Below are 19,804 nucleotides of genomic sequence, written 5' to 3'. Positions count from 1 at the left end.
AAGAGCCGGCGGGATCCGTCCGCCGGGAAGGGAAGGAGGCTTAACGCTGTCGCCGTCGGCGAGGGACTATCGGCGCAGCTGTTCACTTTCCACCCAGCGGCGGCGCGGGAGGGCCTCTGACCCCTTCTTCTTCGCCACCATCCCGTCGCCCACCGAACCACGCCCCAAGAACCTTAAGGTATAATTTACTTACTCCACATGCATTGCTCTAGCTGCATGTATACCATGAATCTAGGACCTGGTTCAAAGAGGAAAGGAGTGGGGGAAAGTAGTGGGAAAAGTTGTATATAGCATGAATCTAGGACATGGTTCAAAGAGGAAATGAAGGGGGAAAGTTGTATAGCATTAATCTAGGACGTGGTTCAAAGAGGAAAGGAATGGGGGAAAGTAGTGGGGAAAGTTGTATCACATAAATCTAGGACGTGGTTCAAAGAGGAAAGGAAGGGGTGAAAGTACTGGTTCAAAAAGGAAAGGAAGGGAGAAGGCTGTAGAGTTTGAGCAGGACTAGATTTGCTGTGCTCACATAGGGAAAGGCGTCTAAAGATAAAAAAACTGGGACCAACACAAATATGCTACTTGGTTGCTTGTTCTTTGTTGCAACAGACTGTGCATGACCACAGTACATCGGTAGATGCACATGGTGCTGGTGCGTCCACTGTCCAGTGCAACTCATTAGCTGTTGTTAATCTAAGGCCTTGTTTGGTTAAAAACTCCCTTGTCCCTACCTGCTGGGTTCCAGGGACTAAACATGGACTAGAGGTTATTAAATGACATGCTAAAAGACCATGTTACCCCTAGTAATGAACTAATAGATACAAGGTGCGATGCGTGGCAGGGGCAACTGTTGGAAAAAGTCCCAAAAAGACTCCCTCGGGGTCTTCTTTCTTTAGTCCCAAATGCCCACTTTTAGTCCCTAAAAGTCCCTCCTTGTTGGTTTAGATGGGACTGACACGGAGTTTTTTTAGTCCCTACATCAAAATGTCCCTGTAAACAAACACCCTCTAATAATGCCGCTGGAAAATTGATGCAATGCCACAGCTAAAAGCAAATTACATGTTTAACGAATTTTATTGTTAATATAATCTCTATGTTAATATTAATCAATGCCACCGTTTGAGAAATGCTACTGTCTTGCTTTATTTCCCATTTAGATAAGGTAGATGCTTCTTTTTGTTGGCTTCTGTGTCATCCACCGTTATTGACCACTAATTGTTTCCTTTGCACCTCTGTGTAAACAGGGTTATCTGCTTCACCTCGTTGCCATTGTGACCTTTTGTTGCACTGCACAAAACACTTTTGTTTTAAGAGTGTTTTGTGCAGTTCAACCAAAATGTCACACCGACAACGTTGCTTGATTGCTTGATATTAGTGGAACTGCACAAGAGGAGATCTTACTTCCTATCCGTTAAGGCGAATTTGGTTCAGATCTTCTTCTTGTGAGTTGTTTGAATTCCGAATCATGAGAGGTCAGTACTAGCCTTCTTTTACATGATTCTGTAGTGTGCATTCATATGTTGTGCTACTTGTACGATAATGTTGCTTGATTTTAGTGAACTGCACAAATGGAGACAAGACTTCCAATCTGTATGTGCACCATAATATCCCATTGAGGTAAGATAAGGATATTTCACAACTGCTGGCCTGTATTTTGCCACTTTCATCAGAAAATTAAGTTTAGTACTATACTTGTGCTCCCTAATTGACATGCCAAATCTTACATTGAAAGCGAAGCTTGTTTGTTATTGAACCAAGTGATGAAGGGGAAGAACAAGGGGAAGAAAAACAAAAATCAACTCCCGGTGCTGTCATGAAAAAGTGGTATTGTCCTTGAGAAGTGCTTCATCTGTGTTGTTTTAAATATTTCCTTTCCTTTTTTTCGAGCAAACAGTGATGCTAGCATTTAGTAGTCCTCTTGTATTTGCACAATAGGATCATCTTCCTCTGAAGAAGAATATGGAGTACATGAAGTGACTAGTTTTGATTATGCCAAGATGAAGAAGCCCTGTCTATCTTATCATCAGAAGGAGCAATTGAAGGATGGTTACATTACTCCCCACAAGACCAAACTAACTTCAGCTCAGAAGGACTGACAAAAACTCCATTTTTTGCTGTGATGCGCGAGTACAATGTTGTTCTAGGATTCTTTCTAGTGAGTTCCATTTTTCTAAAAGTGTGCTCTACATGGACCATGTATGTGCCTGTTGAAACTGTCAATTCATAGTATAGTTTGCTCTATACTAATCACTTTTTTGTATTTGTGCAAACAGGGGTGCTCAGCTTGATTTCAATGGGAACTGCACAAAATGTTCATGAATACATCGAATCATTCACTTCCACCACAAGAAAGGAGGTGTCGATAAGTTCAAGGCGTTGCAACATATAAGGGCGAAATCATACAAGCTACGCGTGAATTTGGTTGATTTTGGTGGAACTGCACAAAAAGAACAGCTGGTTTATTTAGCACGAGGTGCCATGTCAATGTCCGAACTGATGGCAAACCCTTCCCATTCCACAATCGTAAGCATTTGATATTTTGGAATGGGACAACCTTTTCAAATTTTGCTCATTGATTTTAGCAAGACATGCGTTTGATATTTTCAAATGGGATGCCCTTGCTGTCAGCAGCGTTGATCATTTTTTTCTTTATTCTTTAGTTGTGAAGTAAATATTGCCTCTGACATGTGAGTCGCTGAGATGCATAATCATCGATTGTTTTGAATGTTCTCTATGAATTGCCAGGCCTATGTGTTTGATTGCAATGTACCGAAACGCTAAAAACCTGCTCAAACTCTTTGTACTCCTTCTGTTCCTTTTTACTTCGCACATTGTGAAAGTGCATACTTTTTTGTATAAGATTGGTCAAAGTAGAGATACTTTGACTGCAGACAAAACTTGTATGCAGACTAGAAACGACCGGAGGGAGTACATGTGAAACTGCTGCAAACAAGGTGATCGCCCTGGGAATAATGCTAGTACATATTGTTTTGCATGTTCATCCAATGCCAGTGATAGAGGAATTCGAACTAATTGAAATAAATTCATTCATACACGGTCGGATTTCATGTAAACATGCCAGATTTAATTACATTTCATACATTCTTCAACTAAAAAGGGGTGCGCTGGAGGTATAATTAATTAACCGAAGCTACCCACCTGTGTCCCGCTGAGACGAACAGAAGCTTCAGTGACTTAACTGCAGGTGCAGTTGCGTAACTGACATGTGGCCTGTTGGGCCCACGTGTCAGTCAGCCAACTGCACCAGCAGTTAAGTAGAAGCAGCGTTATTCTCCAGCAGAACTCCCCGACTCCACGTCGCTGCCAAGAAGCTAACCGGCCGTCAATGATCAACCCGCCTAGCTTGGCTTCAACAGGAGGGTAGCAGCAGTGGCCTTACTTGGACCCGAGCGGCGGCGACCTACTGTGTTCTACTCTTCCTCGTTTTCTGTGTGGCACGGACTCGTTGGCAGCTGGGCGGGGCCTCAGCGGAGCCGGCGATGTCCTCTGTCTCATTGCCTGCGGGCGGCGCCTCGGCGGAGCGGTGGAAATCCTCCCCCGCGTTGCCGGCAGGGTGGGGCCTCGGCTGATCTGGCGATGTCCTCTGCCTCGTTGTTGGTGGGGCGGGGCCTCGGCGGAGCCAGCGGTGTCTTCTGCTTCATTGTTGGCGCCGCGGGGCCTCGGTGGAGCAAGGCCTCGTCGACGCCAGCGGAGCGGGAACTCGTCGGAGCCGGCATTGTCCTCTGCCTCATCCTCGGTCTCGCCAAACAGCGCCTCACCCACTTCATCGCCCTCTTTGCTAGCCTCTTTGTAGGTGGCCGCAGCCTCCGCCACCCGCATGCGCTCCCGCCGGTGCTGGAGGCGGCCCTTGCGGGCGGAGCGGTACGAGTCGAGCAGCGCCTCCTGCTCCACCCGCTCCGCGGTGATCTGCTCCTCCGCCTGCAGATGCTCCTGGAGGAGATGGTGGTTGTAGGTGGCGTCGGCCTGTGCCTCTTGGAACTACTCCTGACGCATCTGCCTCACACTTTCCATATATTGGGCACGGGCCTCGCCGATGGTCATGGTGCAATGCACCTACGAGGATGGCACGGAGGAGGGGGTTGGCGCTGGATCGTCGACTACCATGTTCTCCATTGGGACGTCGTCGTCCTCCGGCTGCCTGTCGGCCAGCCGGTCGGCAGCAATGGCTGCCATCTCCTTGTGGTCCGTCGTCCGCCCGTCCCGAAGAGCACTGGAGCGCGAGGAAGCCATGGCGGGGAGTAGTGGTGTGGACAGGAGAAAGGGAACGGATGCGGATGACTTCGGCTATGGCCGGTGCAGCAGTTTATATAGCAATGGTGGGCGGATGGAGGGACGGACGTGTGGCACCGGAGTACCCGCTCGGCAACCGCGTATCATTAATGTGGGCGGCAGATGGACGGACGGACGGCACTTGTGTCGTTTGAAGGCGGAACAATCGCCTGCACCAGCAAGCGGGGCGGGCGGCGCTGACTGTTTCGGGCGGAGAGCGCGCGCGTGCGACGAGATGACTTTACTTGGAGAGGATAACAATGGGGACCCACCAGGTCCATAGCCTACGTACGCCAGTACCTCCTTATTATATATATATGTATAAAACTATACTCCCTCCGTCTAGGTGAATAAGTCATATTAGAAGGTGCATCACGACCTAGGTGCAAGCAGATTGGTGGAAAAGAAGAATATTTCTCTCTTCTAAACACAACATTTAATCACAGCTGTTAAGAGGATGCCTTATTAGCTACCCATGCAGGCCATCGTAATTCATAGCATGCAAGGCGCTTTTATTTCTTGCCTAATAACCGCATGGACGTGCTGCATGCATTGGTCCTTGCCCGAGCAAAAAAAGGGAGGAAAGGGGTTTCCACGGGAGACAACGAGCCAGAGGTGGAAGCGCTCACTGGAGTTATTTATTTTGCTTCCCCCTGGTTTCCTGACATCACGGTCCCACACCATTGTCAACCTATGTAGTACTAGTCAACAAACGAGAGAATTGCACAAGAAGCGGCCGACAACTGGGACCAAGCAGCTTGAGCAGTATTTGTGTTTTTGAGGTGTGAGCACTTCAGAGTTTTTCGATGTTTAGACCAGATATTAATTTTTCTCCTCTGAACAACAACGAAAACATCGTTGCAGGTATTAACTGGGCGGGCTGTGGCCCGTCTAGCCTAGGCCAGATATCCAGCCAAGATATTAATTATTTTTCAAGCTGAAAATGGCTAGCCCAGCTATACTTTTTTTAGGAATACTCAGGTAAGGTCAAGTTGTTATTCTCCGCCCCGCTGGGCTGCAAATCTTTCCTAGGAGGGATGCATTAGGCTTAACAGAAAATGGGATTTAAGAAATAATAAATGGGATGTAATTATAAAAACTGGGCAGTAACTATAAAAAAATTCACCAAACACGTGATTACTTTATAAAATATTATTTTGGATATTGAAAATTTTAATTTCATTACTTGTTGCGAGTGCAATGTTTCGTTGGATTTTTACGTAATATAAATTTATATTGAAATTGTATTCAATCTGACTAGAAATTTCGGGATAAAAATATTTCGGATCCCATCAAAATGTGGGAATTTTTTATTGAATTCTGTTTTGAACGGTTGGTTGAAATGGGCTGTACTTTTAACAAACTGTAAATGGATTGTAGTAAATTCCATTAGAATTCAAAAATGGGCTACCCATTCTTACAAATCTCAAATGGGCTATAAGTTCTCTGCCACACACTTCTGGCCTTACTAAGTTGACGCGTCCCCTAAAAAAACAAAGTTGACATGTATGCAAGGCTTTGTCAACTTATAGTCAACACACGGTTCTAGCAGCAGTGGCCGTTGGATGTCCATCCAACGGCTGCCGTGCTTCTTCTTCAATCTCGGATATTCTAGCTTCACCCGCCCAAAAAATGATTCCTCCCCCTGACATCTGGGGTGCACCATTTCGGAAGCTGACCTGTGGGCCTACTAAGTTGACATACCAAGGGCTTTGTCAACTTAGTCAATATAAACGATTCTAGCTGCAGTGAACATACGATGTCCATCCAACGGTCGTAGTGCTTCTTCAACCTCTGGTCTTCTTGCTCCAGCCGCCCAAAGCAGCGCCGGTCGTGCCGCCTGCTCCTGCCTCCCGTGGCCGGCTGTGCTGCCATGGAGGCCTCACCGCCCCCTACTATTCCCACCGCTGGCCAGGCCCTGCGGCGACGGCAGCCTCACACCGCAGCCCAATGAGTGAACCCTCATACTCCTCTCCGTGTGGGCATCCACTGCCGCGTCTTCACTGGCTCCGCGTCGTCCCCTTCCTAGGCCTCGCCGTCGTCCACCGCCCTGGTGCTCTCGGCGCGGCGTGGCCAACATGGAAGGAACGACTTCCATCGGACGTGGACTGTACGTGGCGAGGCTGACAGCTGGGTCCACGCCGGCAGCAAGGAAGTGCCTCCTTATTACGCAGAAAATAATGATTCCTCCACCTGACAGCAGGGACCCACCGGACGGGCCACCAGTATTTTGCGAAAAAAATCATTTCCCCCTGACAACTGGGACCCACCGGACGGGCCACCGTATTTCACGAAAAAAACGTTCCCCCCGCTGTCAGCTCGGACCCACCGGAAGTGCCTCCTTATTACGCACAAAAAATGAATACTCCCTCGGCTAGCTGGGACCCACCTTGCTGGGAGGCTGACTTGTGGGCCTACTAAGTTGACGGGGACGAAGGGCTTTGTCAACTTAGTCAATATGAACGATTCTAGCTCCAGCGACCATACGATGTCCATCCAATAGCCGTAGTGCTTCTTCAACCTCTGGTCTTCTTGCTCCAGCCGCCCAAAGCAGCGCCGGTCGTGCCGCATGCTCCAGCCTCCCATGGCCGGCTGTGCTGCCGTAGAGGCCTCACTGCCCCCTACTATTCCCACCGCTGGCCAGGCCCTGCAGTGACGGCAGCCTCACACCACAGCCGAACCAGTGAACCCTCATAGTCCTCTCCGCGCGGGCTTCCACTGCCGCGTCGTCCCCTTCCTAGGCCTCGCCGTCGTCCACCGCCGTGGTGCTCTCCGCGCGGCGTGGTCAACATGGTCAAGGAATGACTTCCATCAGAAGAGTACTGTACGTGGAGAGGCTGACAGCTGGGTCCACGGCCACAGCACAGTTTTTTTGTGATTTGCCAAGTAAGTCGCTTTGTCAGGCCTATTGGGCTGCAAATCTTTCAAGACGAGGAGAGCTTTCATTCGGCTGGCCGAGAAAATGGCCCATCAGTAATGAGAAATGGGTTGTACATTTTTAAAACACATCAAACCAACAATTAGTTTCAAATATCTTTTTTTTCATTTCAAGATTTTAAATTACATTAATTTTTATGCGTGGATAATTAGTTGGATTTTATATTGATATACATTTATTTTTAAAATCAGTTTGAATGTGAGTCAAAATTTCGGGATTAAAAACAGTTTGGACCGCACCGAAATATGCAAAATTTCATATAATTTTTTAACCGTTGCCACAATATGGGTTGTAATGCTAACAAAAAGAATATGGGCTCCAAAAAAAACCTTAAGAATTAGCAAATGGGCTGTAAATTATTAGAAATAATGGTAGATGGGTTGTATGCTGTTTTCCACAGATTTGAGCTTTCCTAAAAAAAGGTTGACACACAAGCACTGACTGTTGGATGTCCATCCAACGACCGTCGTGCTTCTTCAATCTCTGCTCTTCCTGCTCTAGCTGCTCAAACAAGGGCCGGCGGGACTGCCTGCTCCCTCTTTCTCGCGGTCGGCTGTGCTGCCGCGCAGGCCTCACCGCCCGACCGTACTCCCATCGTTGGCCTAGCCATCCCTCTACTCACCCGCACCTGCTGTTATTCTCCGGCGACAGCAGACGAACTAGTAAACCCTCATACAATCGTACTCCCCTCCTCGTGGGAAACAACTGTCGAGTATTCCCTGCCTCCGTGTCGTCCCCTTCCTAGGCCTCGCCATCGTCCACTGCCCTGCTGCTCTCGGCGCGGCATGGTCAACGTGGTCAAGGAACGACTTCCATCGGACGTGGACTGTACGTGGAGAGGCTGATAGCTGGGTCCACAGCGGCAGCAAGGAAGTGCCTCCTTATTACGCGAAAAATAATGATTCCTCCACCTGACAGCTGGGACCCACCGGACGGGCCACTGTATTTCGTGAAAAAACGTTTCCCCCTAACTGCTGGGACCCACCAGCTACATCTTCGCACGCAAGGAAGTGTGTCTGGGCAAAAAAACGATTCGCCCCCTGATTGCTGGGACCCACCAGCTACATCTTCGCAGGCAAGGAAGTGCCTGACAGTCGGGACCCACCTGGTCTAAGCATACGTAGCGTTGTCATTCTGGTCGCGAACGTGTACGTACATACTGGTCGATGTAGAGGTGCGCACATGTCGTAGTAGAGGCGTGCACGTGTCGTAGTAGAGGCGCGCACGTAGCATGTACATGTACGTACAGCGGCCAGGGTGCAAGAAAGAAAATATGGCCATGTATGTGTACATACGGGCGGGGTCTCGAACGCATACTCGCGCATACGTACGGCCAGGGCTCGTGTACATTGCTGGGTCGGAACAGAGAAACAACGTCGTCGTCGTGTTCATGGGGAGGCAACGGAATGCGTCATGTTCATCGGGAGGGCTTGGACGGAATAGGCGATGGAAACGAGGCCTGGCGTACCGCACAACGGAGGAAACGGACCTCCTATGTTCGGAACGGGGTCCTGTTGATCGGGAGGGGTATGGCGTACCGCAAAACGGAGGAAACGGACCTCCTACGGTCAAAACGGGGGTCCTGTTGATCGCGAGGGGTGTGGCGTACTGCAAAACGGACGAAACGGACTTGTGTTGGAGCGCTATAGTCAAAACGGGGGTCCTGTTCATCGGAGGGTGTGGCGTACCGCAAAACGGGACTCCATGGGATACTGTTCATCTCCACCGTCGACCCCCTCTAGCCTCCACGAGCTACTGTTCATCCACCGTCAACCTCCTTCAACCTCCACCTGCGACTGTTCATCCATGGGCTCCTGTTCATCCAGCCCCCACCGCACGCTACTCCACCGGCTACTGTTCAACCAGCCCTCTCCGCGGGCTCCTGTTCAACCACCCCTCCATGGGCTACTGTTCATCCTGCCCTCCACCGTCTACTATTCATCCTTCCCTTCACGGGGTGGTCCTGTTCATCCATCCCTCCACGGGGTCCTGTTCATCTAGCCCCAACCGGCTCGATCGATCGGGGTCCTGTTCATCCAGAGGCAACACCACGGGGTCCTGTTCATCCACCCCATTGGGAACTGTTCATCCAAACCCCCCAGCAACACTCACTGTTCATCCAGAGGCAGCATCGATCGGCTTCAGTTAGCAGTAGTAGCGAAGGAATCGCTCGATCGGGTTCAGTTAACAGCCATCGATCGATCGCTCGGGTTCAGTAACGCATAGCCTACAATGCAATCGCTCGGGTTCAGTTAGAGCCCAATGCCTCGCTCGGGTTCAGTAAGAGCCAACGCCTCATACACACGCGCGTACGTGTACGAGAGAAACACGCATTGCTCGGCCCCCGAACTCCCACCGTAACCGAGAACTCCCCGAAATTTTCCTCCCCCTCGCTTCTACCACGGTTTTTTCCGTCATGGACGGCCCAAAGAATGTCACGCAGCTGTGTCTCCGGCCCGCCCAGGACGAAAAGCCCATTTTCTGTCATGATTTTTTGTCATAGAAGTAGGAGCCCACCACATCTATGATGATACCGGGTTTTGTCACAATTATCGTCATAGAAGTGTCATATGTATGACAGAAAAAATTTCGTTCGGCCCAAAATGTCACGGATGTGTCTTTTTTTTGTAGTGGTGCATGCGTGGCGTTGGGCTCTAACTGAACCCGAGCGAGGCATTGGGCTCTAAGTGAACCCGAGCGATTGCGCTGCAGGCTACGCATTACTGAACCCGAGCGATCGATTGATAGCTGTTAACTGAACCCGATCGAGCGATTCCTTCGCTACTACTGCTAACTGAAGCCGATCGATGCTGCCTCTGGATGAACAGTGAGTGTTGCTGGGGGGTTTGGATGAACAGTTCCCAATGGGGTGGATGAACAGGACCCCGTGGTGTTGCCTCTGGATGAACAGGGCCCCGATCAATCGAGTCGGTTGGGGCTGGATGAACAGGACCCCGTGGAGGGAAGGATGAACAGGACCACCCCGTGGAGGGCTGGATGAACAGTAGACGGTGGAGGGCTGGATGAACAGTAGCCCGTGGAGGGGTGGTTGAACAGGAGCACGTGGAGAGGGCTGGTTGAACAGTAGCCGGTGGAGTAGCGCGCGGTGGAGGCTGGATGAACAAGAGCCCGTGGATGAACAGTCGCAGATGGAGGCTGGAGGAGGTCGAGGGTGGATGAACAGTAGCCCGTGGAGGCTGGAGGGGGTCGGCAATGGAGATGAACAGTATCCTGTGGAGTCCCGTTTTGCGGTACGCCACACCCCTCCCGATGAACAGGACCCCCGTTTCGACCGTAACGCTACAACACAAGTCTGTTTCCTTCATTTTGTGGTACGCCACACCCCTCCCGATCAACAGCCCCCCCCCGTTTCGACCGTAGGAGGTCCGTTTCCTCCATTTTGCTGTACGCCAGACCCCTCCCGATGAACAGGATCCCGTTTCGACCATGGCCAGTTGAACACAAGGTTGTTTCCTCCGTTCTGCGGTACGCCAGGCCTCGTTTCCATCGGTTGTTCTGTCCAAGCCCTCCCGATGAACACGACAACGCATTCCGTTCCGACCCAGCCGGTTGGCTCCCCATGAACACGATGATGACGCTGTTTCTCCGTTCTGACCCAGCCATGTACACAAGTCCTGGCCGTACATATGCGCGAGTAGGCGTTCGACACCCTGCCCGTATGTACGTATGTGGCCGTATTTTCTTTCTTGCACACTGGCCGATGTACGTATGTGTACATGCTACGTGCACGCCTCTACTACGACATGCGCGCGCCTATACATTGACCAGTATGTACATACACATTCGCGACCAGAATAACAACGCTACGTACGCTTCGACCAGGTGGGTCCCGACTGTCAGGCACTTCCTCGCCTGCGAAGATGTAGCTGGTGGGTCCCAGCAGTCAGGGGGCGAATCATTTTTCCCCGGACGCACTTCCTTGCGTGCGAAGATGTAGCTGGTAGGTCTCAGCAGTCAGGGGCAAATGTTTTTTTTGCAAAATAAAGTAGGCCCACAAGTCAGCCTCCCACCAAGGTGGGTCCCAACTAGCAGGGGGGTATTCATTTTTTTGTGCGTAATAAGGAGGCACATCCGGTGAGTCTGAGCTGACAGCGGGGGGAACGTTTTTTCGCGAAATACGTTGGCCCATCCGGTGGGTCCTAGCAGTCAGGGGAAACGTTTTTTTCACGAAATACGGTGGCCCGTCCGGTGGGTCCCTGCTGTCAGGTGGAGGAATAATTATTTTGCACGTAATAAGGAGGCACTTCCTTGCGGCCGCCGTGGACCCAGCTGTCAGCCTCTCCACGTACAGTACTCTTCCGATGGAAGTCGTTCCTTGACCACGTTGACCACGCCTCGCCGAGAGCACCAGGGTGGTGGACGACGGTGAGGCTTAGGAAGGGGACGACGCGGAGCCGGGGAAGATGCGGCAGTGGAAGCCCGCGCGGAGAGGAGTACGAGGGTTCACTGGTTTGGCTGCGGTGTGAGGTTGTCGTCGCTGCAGGGCCTGGCCAGCGGTGGGAATAGTAGGGGGTGGTGAGGCCTCTGCGGTAGCACAGCCGGCCACGGGAGGCAGGAGCATGCGGCACGACCGGCGCTGCTTTGGGTGGCTGGAGCAAGAAGACCAGAGGTTGAAGAAGTACTACGGCCGTTGGATGGACATCGTACGGTCATTGAAGGTAGAATCATTCATATTGACTAATTTGACAAAGCACTCCGTCCCCGTCAACTTAGTAGGCCCACAAGTCAGCCTCCCACCAAGGTGGGTCCCAACTAGCAGGGGGGTATTCTTTTTTTGTCCGTAATAAGGAGGCACATCCGGTGGGTCCGAGCTGACAGCGGGGGGAACATTTTTTCGCGAAATACGTTGGCCCGTACGGTGGGTCCGAGCAGTCAGGGGGAAATGTTTTTTCGCCAAATACGGTGGCCCGTCCGGTGGGTCCCTGCTGTCAGGTGGAGGAATAATTATTTTGTGCGTAATAAGGAGGCACTTCCTTGCGGCTGCCATGGACCCAGCTGTCAGCCTCTCCACATACAATACTCTTCTGATGGAAGTCGTTCCTTGACCACGTTAACCATGTCGCGCCGAGAGCACCAGGGCGGTGGACGACGGCGAGGCCTAGGAAGGGGACGACGTAGAGCCGGGGAAGACGCGGTAGTGGATGCCCACGCAGAGAGGAGTACGAGGGTTCACTGGTTCAGCTGTGGTGTGAGGCTGCCGTCGCCACAGAATAACAGGGGGTGTGGGTGAGTGGAGGGATGCCCTGGCCAGCAGTGGGAGTAGTAGGGCGCAGTGAGGCATGCGCGGCAGCACAGCCGGCCACGGGAGGCAGGAGCAAGCGGCACGACCGGCGCTGCTTTGGGCGGCTGGAGCAAGAAGACCAGAGGTTGAAGAAGAATGACAGCCGTTGGATGGACGTCGTACGGTCACTGCAGCTAGAATCATTTATATTGACTGAGTTCACAAAGCCCTTGGTACACGTCAACTTAGTAGGCCTAGAGGTCAGCTTCCGAAACGGTGAGCCCCAGATGTCAGGGGGAGGAATCATTTCTTCGGCGGGTGAAGCTAGAATATCCAAGATTGAAGAAGAAGCACGGCATCCGTTGGATGGACATCCAACGGCCACTGCTGCTAGAACCGTGTGTTGACTATAAGTTGACAAAGCCTTGCTGATAACCCACAAGTATATGGGATCGCAATAGTTTTCGAGGGTAGAGTATTAACCCAAATTTATTGATTCGACACAAGGGGAGCAAAAGAATATTCTCAAGTATTAACGGCTAAGTTGTCAATTCAACCACACCTGGAAACTTAATATCTGCAGCAAAGTATATAGTAGCAAAATAATATGTTAGTAGTGGTAGCGGTAGCAAAAGGTAATGATAGCAAAAGTAATGTTTTTGGTATTTAGTAGTGATGATAGCAATAGCAACGGAAAAGTAAATAAGCGAAGAACAATATATGGAAAGCTCGTAGGCAATGGATCGGTGATAGAGAATTATGCCGGATGCGGTTCATCATGTAACAGTCATAACCTAGGGTGACACAGAACTAGCTCCAATTCATCTATGTAATGTAGGCATGTATTCTGAATATAGTCATACGTGCTTATGGAAAAGAACTTGCATGCCATCTTTTGTCCTACCCTCCCGTGGCAGCGGGGTCCTAATGGAAACTAAGGGATATTAAGGCCTCCTTTTAATAGAGTACCGGACCAAAGCATTAACATATAGTGAATGCATGAACTCCTCAAACTATGGTCATCACCGGTAAGTATCCCGATTATTGTCACTTCGGGGTTAACAGATCATAACACATAATAGGTGACTATAGACTTGCAAGATAGGATCAAGAACTCTCATATATTGATGAAAACATAATAGGTTCAGATCTGAAATCATGGCACTCGGGCCCTAGTGACAAGCATTAAGCATAGCAAAGTCATAGCAACATCAATCTCAGAACATAGTGGATACTAGGGATCAAACCCTAACAAAACTAACTCGTTTACATGATAAATCTCATCCAACCCATCACCGTCCAGCAAGCCTACGATGGAATTACTCACGCACGCCGGTGAGCATCATGAAATTGGTGATGGAGGACGGTTGATGATGACGATGGCGACGGATTCCCCTCTCCGGAGCCCCGAACGGACTCCAGATCATCCCTCCCAAGAGGTTTTATGGCTTGGCGGCAGCTCTGTATCGTAAAACGCGATGAATCCTTCTCCTTTATTTTTCTCCCCAAAAGCAAATATATAGAGTTGGAGTCGAGGTCGGAGGAGCTCCAGGGGGCCCACGAGGTAGGGGGCGCGACCCCCACCATCGTGGCTATGGTGTGGGCCCCTGGTCTTCATCTTTTGCAAGGATTTTTTATTATTTCTGAAAAGATGTTCCGTGAAGTTTCAGGTCATTCCGAGAACTTTTGTTTCTGCACATAAATAACACCATGGTAACTCTGCTGAAAACAGCGTCAGTCCGGGTTAGTTCCATTCAAATCATGCAAGTTAGAGTCCAAAACAACGGCAAAAGTGTTTGGAAAAGTAGATACGACAGAGACGTCTCAACTCCCCCAAGCTTAAACCTTTGCTTGTCCTCAAGCAATTCAGTAGACAAACTGAAAGTGATAAAGAAAAACTTTTACAAACTCTGTTTGCTCTTGTTGTTGTAAATATGTAAAGCCAGCATTCAAGTTTTCAGCAAAGATTATGAACTAACCATATTCACAATAACGCATAGGTCTCATGTTTACTCATATCAATGGCATAATCAACTAGCGAGCAATAATAATAAATCTCGCTATCCCTGAGGCCCAAGACTAGACATGATATAACACTTTCTCAAAACAATCATAATATGATATAACAAGATGGTATCTCGCTATCCCTTTCTGATACCGCAAAACATAAATGCAGAGCACCTTTAAAGATCAAGGACTGACTAGACATTGTAATTCATGGTAAAAGAGATCCAGTCAAGTCATACTCAATGTAAACTAATAGTAATGAATGCAAATGAAAGCGGTGCTCTCCAACTGGTGCTTTTTAATAAGAGGATGATGACTCAACATAAAAGTAAATAGATAGGCCCTTTGCATAGGGAAGCAGGGATTTGTAGAGGTGCTAGAGCTCGGTTTTGAAATAGAGGTGAATAATATTTTGAGCGGTATACTTTCATTATCAACATAACAACCAAGATATGGTGATATCTTCCATGTTATACACATTATAGGTGGTTCCCAAACAGAATGGTAAAGTTTATACTCCCCCTCCACCAACAAGCATCAATCCATGGCATGCTCGAAACAACTAGTGCCTCCAGCTAACAAGAGTCCTAGGGGGAGTTTTGTTTGCAATTATTTTGATTTAGTTTGCATAAAGCATGGGACTGGGCATCCCGGTGACCAGCCATTTTCTCGTGAGTGAGGAGCGGAGTCCACTCCTCTTGAGAATAACCCGCCTAACATGGAAGATACGAATAGCCCTAGTTGATACATGAGCTATTCGAGCATACAAAATAGGATATTTATTTGAAGGTTTAGAATTTGGCACATACAAATTTACTTGGAACGGCAGGTAGATACCGTATATAGGTAGGTATGGTGGACTCATATGGAATAACTTTGGGGTTTATGGAGTTGGATGCAGAAGCAGTATTCCTGCTTAGTACAGGTGAAGGCTAGCAAAAGACTGGGAAGCGACCAGCTAGAGAGCGACAACAGTCATGAACATGCATTAGAATTAATCAACACCGAAGGCAAGCATGAGTAGGATATAATCCACCATGAACATAAATATCGTGAAGGCTATGTTGATTTTGTTTCAACTACATGCGTGTACATGCGCCAAGTCAAGTCACTTAAATCATTCAGAGGAGTATACCACCCTATCATACCACATCACAACCATTTTAATAGCATGTTGGCATGCAAGGTAAACCATTATAAGCTCCTAGCTAATCAAGCATGGCACAAGAAACTATGATCTCTAGTTGTCATTGCAAACATGCTTATTCATAATAGGCTGAATCAAGAACGATGAACTAATCATATTTACAAAAACAAGAGAGGTCCAGTTCATACCAGCTTTTCTCATCTCAGTCAGTCCATCATATATCATCATAACTGCCTTTCACTTGCGCGACCGAACGATGTGGATAATAATAATAGTGCACGTGCATTGGACTAAGCTGGAATCTACAAGCATTCAATAAACAGGTGAAGACAAGGCAATATGGGCTCTTTTGTCAGATCAACAATAATGACAAGGTAATATGGGCTCTTTTGTCAGATCAACAATAATGCATATAAGAGCTACTTCAACAATTTAATCACGGTCTTCTCCTATCGACCCCCAAAGAAAAGAAAAAAAATAAAACTATTTACACGGGAAAGCTCCCAACAAGGAAAAGAAGAACATGAAATCTTTTTGGGTCTTCTTTTTAATTACTACTACAAGCATGGGAATTAAAACTAGCTAAAAGCTACAACTAATTTTTTGGTTTTTCTTAAGGTTTATCAAACACACAAGAAGAAAGCATAAAAAGGAAATTAAACTAGCATGGATATTAAAATGAAAAAGTATGAGCACCGACATCTAGCAATGAGTGTGTGTGAACATGAATGTAATGTCAGTGGGAAATACGTACTCCCCCAAGCTTAGGTTTTTGGCCTAAGTTGGTCTATGGCCACGGCTGGCCTGGCGGATATCCATAGTAATAGTTGGGGTCGTACTGCGATGAAGAAGACTCTGATTGCCACTGGTTGGCAATCATCTCCGGATCCCAATGGTAATTAGACTATCGTGGAGGATCAACTTGTGGTTCCAACTCTGGCTCTGTGGCTGATGTAGGGTTCCGGTAGGCATGAATAGCCTCTAATGAAACAAGGTACTGGCCTGAAGATAAATCAAACAAGGAGGGAGTAGGCAGGGTAATAGTCTTAGGATGATGTTTATGAAAGAACAATTTGTATTTAAGCTCCCCTTCCCTATTCTTAATAATAAAATCGTGTGCCACCATACTCTTATAATCTAAATAAACACGAGGCATCAATTTTTCTTCCTTCTCATAATGCCTAGTAGGTATGTTAAAATGTGCAGCTAGGCATGAAGCATAGATGCCTCCAAAGATGGGGCCCTTTGTACGGTTCAGACTTAACCGTTTAGCAATAATACCGCCCATACTAACAGAGTTATCACTGAATAAACCGTGGAACAAAATAATAATATCAGGAACACTATGGTTTCCACAGTTTCCATGAACAATTAAGCAACGACTAGCAAATATTGTAAAGTAGCGTAAAACAGGAAAATGTATGCTAGTGATTCGTGCATCGGAAACCTTCCTCGTTTCCCCTACAGTGATGGTATCAATAAACCCATCCACATCACCGCGATGTGGTTCCTCTGTCGTGCCCTCGAAAGGGACCAAACAAACCCAACAAAAAACATAAAGTGGCATCTCCTTATGCTCAGCATATAAATAAAACTCTACCGTAGGTGGTGAGCTCCTAGAATGGAAATGAAAGTTTTGCACAAAGATATTGGTGAGTAAGAGATACTGGTCGCGTTGGTCATGGAGGAAGGTGGTGAGGCCTGCATTCTCAGCCAATTCATAAAAATCATCATAAATCTCGGTTGCTCTCAGGAAATCATCGGAAGGACATTCACACGGCCGAACCTCCGTGGTGCGAGTCAGATTATATTTGGGCCTCTCTGCTTTTTCATTTTTCTTTTCCTTCGAGCTTCGGCTCGATGAGCCCCTCAAAAATCTCTTCATTATTTTCTGAAAATTTCTGAAATTTTTAGTAACTTCAAACAAATGTGAACTAAGCTCAACAAAATTGATAGAAACAACTCCTACAAGTGCCTAGAGCCTGTATCATGCATTAGAACTACTTTTGACCATATAAATTTGACATGCAAGCTCAAGAACATGGTCACCTATGCAGCACAAATCTGCAATGAATAAAGCACTAGAACAAAAACTAATTGGACCAATGGAGGAGTCACATACCAAGGAACAATCTCCCCAAGCAGTTTTGTGAGAGGTGCTTTGAGCAAGGAGATCGAAATGGCAGCAAAATGAGCTTGAACTCGTGCTTGAGATGGATATTCGTGTTTGTGGGAGGACGAAGGAGTGTGTGGGTGCAGGAATAAGTGGAGGAGGGCCACCGTGGGCCCACGAGGCAGGGGGCACGCCCAGGGGGTAGGGCGCGCCCTCCACCCTCGTGGCCAGGTGGATGCCCCTCCTGTTGTGTTCTCAATGCCAAATATTCTCAAATATTCCAGAAAAAAATCATATTTAAATTTCAGGGCATTTGGAGAACTTTTATTTTCGAGGTATTTTTATATTGCATGGATAATTCAGATAACAGACGGAAAATACTTATTTTTAGTTTATTTAATATAAATAACAGAAAGTAGAAAGAGAGTACAGAGAGTTGTGCCTTCTAGTTTCATCAATCTCATGCTCATCAAAAGGAATCCACTAGCAAGGTTGATCAAGTCTTGTTAACGAACTCACTCCGAATAACATGGAACCGGAGAAATTTCGAATGACACTATGTTACCTCAACGGGGATATGCACATCCCCAATAATAAGAATATTTGTCGGCATTCTGGGAACGGGGGTCCCCAGACTTGCCTGTCTGCGGCCTGCGGCGTGGCTCAAGTGGGGGCCCAGCGCGGCCCATCTTCATCAGCTCAAGCTCAAGACCCTCACGAGGAGCCAAGCCTCGCGGGGTGAATGACAGAAAGCTTCCTCAAAGGCAGCCTCATCAGGCAGGCTCGCGAGGAGGCGGAGAGATCAAGGCAGGGATACCTCGCAAGGAGCCTATGACGCAAGCCATGACGATCGAGACCAGGCGGGCGCCGGCCTGCGCAGTGTCCTTGTTTCCCCTTTGGTGCAAAGGGGGCAAGCACAGGCCAAGGCATCGGGCAAAGGTTGCCATTCCGGTGCAAAGAGACCAAGACCAGCAGAGCGGTAGGACGGAGGTCACCGTGGAGCCCAAGACGGCGTCATCACCAGTACTTTTGGCAGCCAAAGACCACCTTTGGTCAGGATAACTTGTACTAGATATTCCCCTTCAAAATGGCTAATTGTTGGCGCCCTTCCCGCTCATTATTTGGGGAGAGGACCAGGGCCCCTATAAAGAGAGCTAGCCACCACAGAGAGGAGGAGGGCAGAGACATCTAGAGATCTGATAGAGCCCTAGCAGAGAGAGAGAGAGAGAGAGGCGACTGAACTCATCCAAGTAGTTCATCGCACCAGCTCAAGAACACCTCTCGCGAGGTTGTTCATCCCTTGTACTGTTCATCATCAGCCCCTAAGGCAATCCACCACACCACACACTAGAGTAGGGTATTACACCACAACGGTGGCCCGAACCAGTATAAACCTCGTGTCCCTTGTGTTGTTCGTTGTTTCCAGCTTAGATCACACGAGGAGATTGGACGTAGATCGGTAGGGGAGAGATCTCCGCGCGCACCCCAGTGTTCGAACCTCAAGGGTCTGCTGGAACCCAAAATCCGACATTTGGCGCGCCAGGTAGGGGTGCGCCGGAATCCTTCTTCCTCCGCATCATGTTCCGTCGCCTCGCCTTTCAGATGTCAAGCGACCCGGCTGCCAACGCCGACCGCGGGGAAGCGTGGCCCGCCCATCTCGTGTCACCGACCCAGGGCGACCTCAACCTTGCGCCTCAGGCAGCCCGCGCTCCGCAGGGCGCTGCGGGGCGCGGGCAACGCGGCCAGACGCTGCCTACCCTCACACCATGGCAGGTGCAGGCCGCAGCAAGGGCCTCGAACCACGCCGCGGCCACGGCGCCGTACACCCGACGGGAGCAAGCGAACTCCAGGGCCGCGCTCACGGTGGCCCGAGAGCTGCTACGGTGTCGGCTGCTGGAGGGCGGCCGCGACGTGTTGCTGGAGCGAGTAGCCGAGCTCCTGGACGCCGCCGCCTCGGGAACACCTCCTTTCTATGTCCAGCTGCCACCCCAGACCCCAGGCGGGCAGTATGGCGGCGGCGTGCGCGCGCACGCAACTTCCAGCGGACTCTAGGGCCCATTCAGCGTCAACACC

Source organism: Triticum urartu, chromosome 1 (assembly GCF_003073215.2).
Source record: "Triticum urartu cultivar G1812 chromosome 1, Tu2.1, whole genome shotgun sequence".
NCBI classification, from domain to species: domain Eukaryota; kingdom Viridiplantae; phylum Streptophyta; class Magnoliopsida; order Poales; family Poaceae; genus Triticum; species Triticum urartu.
This window is presented reverse-complemented; position numbering follows the sequence as displayed.